General features: G+C 35.1%; 1 pseudogene; it reads left to right on the forward strand.

Annotated features, from left to right (window-relative positions):
• Nucleotides 1-404: 404 nt before the first annotated feature.
• Nucleotides 405-2,046, forward strand: LOC150036286 (uncharacterized; annotated as a pseudogene).
• Nucleotides 2,047-4,611: the final 2,565 nt, after the last annotated feature.

The raw sequence follows: 4,611 nt of genomic DNA on the forward strand, positions 1-4,611 counted from the left end.
TGGAAGTTAGTAGACTCTAAATGGCCAGACTTCGGTTCTGAACCTAAGAATCTTCATTTAGCATTGTCAGTCGATAGAGTAAATCAACGTGGTGAAATAAGTTCTAAATATGGTTGTTGGCCTGTAGTGATGGTTATTTATAATCTTCCACCATAGTTGTGTATGAAAAGAAAGTACGTGATACTATCCATGTTGATTTCGGGTCCAAAACAACCAGGGGACGACATTGGCACATACTTAGCACCACTAATTGAAGATTTAAAACTTTTATGTGAAAGTGGTGTTGAATGTTATGATGCTTATCGAGAAGAACTATTCAACTTACAGTCAGTTTTGTTGTGGATAATCAACGATTTTCCTGCATATAGTAACCTAAGTGGATGTTGTGTGAAAGGGTATAAGGCATGTCCAATTTTTGTCACAAACATCACTCTTCCAATGATATCTTAACACAAGCTTTGGGTAATCAAGAAAGGCACGGGCGTATGCGTGGGGTTGGTGGTTTTGTTACTCCAACGACTTACTTTCATACAATGAAACGAAAATCAAAACATGGGAAGGATGAAAACAAGAAAATTGCAAGTGAGAATGAAGCACTTTGTCAACGTGTTAGAGAATTAGAAGCTCATCTTCAAATGTCATCTTCTATAACATTTTCTGGACATGGAAGTTACTCCAAGCAATTTTTAGTAGATGAGATCGAATGTCAAGATAAACAAAAAGACAAGATGAAGACTGCATATGAAAAGAAACATAAAGAGAAGATTAAGGTGGAGGAGATTAAGTCCTAGAGAAATGAAGTGACAAGATAAAGGTGAATGTAAATTTCAACGCAGAAGATTTGAAAATCTTTAAGGTAGCAACACTAATAAAATCAATTAAGTTCATTAGTGACTCAACATCGGTTCTTCCAGTATCTTTGAAATACATTCTTAGATATGCTGAGAAGGTAATGGCCAAAGAGTCTAGTATTTCTTTACAACTTCCAGTTGTACTTTTTGGCATCAGTCGAAAGAGCTGTGTCTTGCGAAAGGACATAATTAACTTTTGTAACATGGATGAAGTCAAGACAATGACTTTGGTGGCTTACATGGCGTAAGTAATGTTATTACTTTTGTAGACTTCAGTTCTGACGTTTCTTTCCAATTTTTGTTGTCTATATTTATGTTATAAATCTTTTGTAGGTACTTGCACTCATCCTTTATTGATTCAAAGGAAAGTTCACAATACACTTTTGTAGATCCATCTCTCATTTCCTCTGGACATAATTCTCAGGAAGTTAAAATTCGAAACCTGTGTAGTAGACTAATGGTCTCAGAAGCAAACCAAATAGTTCTTGGTCCTTTTAATCCTGGATAAATTAAAACACATTTTGTTTTTATCAATTTCTATTAGCAATAAAAATACGGATTATATTTTATCAACTAGTGGTCATTGGGCTCTACTTGCTATAAATGCATACGATGATACTGTGTACTACCTAGACTCAATAAGGACAACATCACGGGTAGATATAAGATACATAACTAACACGTAAGTTAACCTTTTTCATTTATAGTGTTTGTTTTAAAGTGTACTTTATTTTAGAATTTATGGTTATTTCTTGAAAAATAGGACAATTGCGATGTTTCAATCTCAAAAGAATATTTAAAAAAGCTGGAAGCAAACCTTATGGAGAAACAGTAAAGGCAAATATAAATTAACAATAACTACTTATTCATCATATTAAGTAGACATCTAGTGCGTAAAGATTACTTCATTCTTATTTACTAGTTTTTTATTTGTAGTATCCTCTACAAGTTGGAAGCACTGAATGTGGATACTACATCATGAGGTATGAGAGATATTGTGACCAAAAGAAGCATTGTCATCTCAGATTTGGTATGTTATCGTTATTTTGACATTTCAAATAGCATAAGGAAAAATAAAATCCATTATAATATTTGGCTTTTATGTTTATAGATTGATACAAGGAAACTGTACTCACAAATTGAGTTAGATGAGGTGCGGATAGAGTTGGCTGAATTTGTAAGTTGCTACATGTGATCGTGGTTAGACATTTTGGATGTGTTTGTTCCGGCTGATCAATTTCTAGATTTACTTCATATCCATATAGGTGTAAATATCTGTTAGTATTATTCAAATATGCACGGGAGGGGGGTGCAGTATATCAAGAAGAGTTCCTTCAATTAGTATCAGAGTCAGGTTTATGATATTCTAATTTCATTGCTGCAAAGAATTGCATATATATTCTTGGTGGGTGTAGTATATCTACTCTCTGTTTAATTGTTAAATCACTTGTGGATGTGTGGATTAATGGAGTTTTCTGGGATGGAACCTCGGTTTGTCAAATTCTTTTACATTTCCAGTTAATTGTAAAAGCCCCTGCATTTTTGGGCATAATTAATTGCTATCGACTTTGTAATTTCAAAATTAGTTTGAGTCTTGAGTCGTTCGTGAAGAAGTTCGGAGCAAGGGTTGCTGTTCTTCGAGGAAGAAGACGATCAAGAGTTGGTTGGGTCGTGTAGGCAATGAGGTAGGCAATCGCTGAGTATAAGATGCTTGGGTATCATTTAACATGCACGCGCACTAGACGATCGTATAGCTCAGCAAGTCTCATCGCTTAGTTACTGACTATACGATCGCGAAGTAATCACATGGTAAATTGTTTACCTTTTCGTGTGTTAAGCGATTGTCTAGATGATCAGGTTTCGCGACCTCGTTGTCGTCGAATCGATCGTTTAGCTTTTTGCGCTTTCGTCTAGTGTGCACTAAGCGATCGTTTACCTAGAGGCATTTACTAAACGATGGAGCTTTGCCTGGCGGTTCAAGACCCGGTTCGCCTATGAACCAGTTTGCTTGATGGAAAAATGTAATAGATAGAATTTTTCATTATGGTTTTGTGTAGATTCATCCTGGTCCATTAATCTTTGGTTTAATACATGAGATGTATGTTTATTATATGTCATATGGTATGAACATATAGAAAAATCCCACATTAGATTATGCATTGGTCATGCATCATCTCTTTATTATAAATGTTATAATTTAGAGAAGCATGAATTAAATTACGTAAGAGCATGCTCATGCATCATATAATATAAGAGTTACATTTATGCATGCATAAAAAGCACCGACATGTATAATCTTTATATTATAATTATTATAGTATAAGAGTGATATTACATGTACATAAAAGTTATAAATAGTAATGACCGGATATTGCATGAAGCATGACATATAGGTTACTTTATAAGCGTTATAAATACCTTGTTATGTGCAATGTGTTTTAGTTGTTTATTTTTAAAGGTTAAAGAGAAATTAGAACTAAAATCAATAAGAAAGACATGCATGCTCACTTAGGTTTAATTCATGATTTTAAAATGTTTAAAACTTGGATGATATAGACCTAAGATCACTGTTCTAATTTGATTAGTAACCCTTAGGCTTTAATCTTTTAATCAGTTTAATAGGATTAAATTGACTAATAAAAGGTTAAAGTGTAACAAATCTATCTATAAGGGACCATTTGTCTAAAGCGGGTTCTGTCTAGGCTGGGGTATTTAAGTTGACGGAAACGTAACATCCCTACCTAGGAACTTACCTGAAAAGGTGAATTAGATAGATTTGATGCATGCATGCAAGTTAAGGACAGTCCATTAAACTGTTTAAATGTAACTATTTAAACTTGTTTATTTCATAGACAAAAGTTGTTTATGAACGGACTTAAAAAAATGACTTAGACTAAAATTAGTAGTCGAATTGTCTAGGTTAATGAACCCCTAGGTAGAACATTCAGTAGGAGGTACTTAGGGCATATGATGCTTCATTTAAACCTTTCACATTCTCCCATATAGTCCACACCGTGAGATCTACCCTCAGTTTCGTGGCACCCTGGGGGTGTCCCCCTAAAGGATGATGTTTGGATAGATCAATATCAAGGTGGATGGAGAGAATGTTCATAGTAAGTAGGAGTGGGAAGTGCGACAACATATCCTACGGTCTCCCTCGTTGGATTGAATAAAGTTTCTGCGCATCGCCTCGAGGCACCCTAGAAGTGTCCCCTATAGGATGGCAATTTTACGTATTTCTTTATTTGCTCTCCTGTAAGAGGATAAGGTTACTTGGTCTCTCATCTTAATCTACTTCTTCCTTACGGTGGGCTCATTAGGGCGGAACTCTGGCGCCGAAAGCGAGGGGTCACACTTATATTGAATTGTTAAGGGTTAACAGTTCTGGACCAAATAAATGGTGGCTGTTAAGTTCAGTTCCAAGAGTTAGTTTTGCCTGATGGTTGAGAATGTCTCATCCCAGTGAAGGGGCATCTGATTACCTCACCGATGACGTTTGTTCTACCATGTTGGGGCATCATTGCAAAATAGAAGTCTTAAACACTTAGGGTACTTGGAAACTATTTTGCTAAAATTAATTGATTAAAATGTGGCTTAGAAAAATCTTATAAAATTTTGTTCGTTTTTTAAAATGGCTACAACCATAATAACTTTGCTTAGCGTTGAGAAACTTAATGGCATCAACTTTTCGACATGGAAACATATGATCACAACGATAATAATCATCGAGGATCTTATGTTTGCCCTTATGGAGTTCTGT

Source organism: Benincasa hispida, chromosome 5 (assembly GCF_027475165.1).
Source record: "Benincasa hispida cultivar pf3 chromosome 5, pf3_genome.v1.1, whole genome shotgun sequence".
Taxonomy (NCBI): Eukaryota; Viridiplantae; Streptophyta; class Magnoliopsida; order Cucurbitales; family Cucurbitaceae; genus Benincasa; species Benincasa hispida.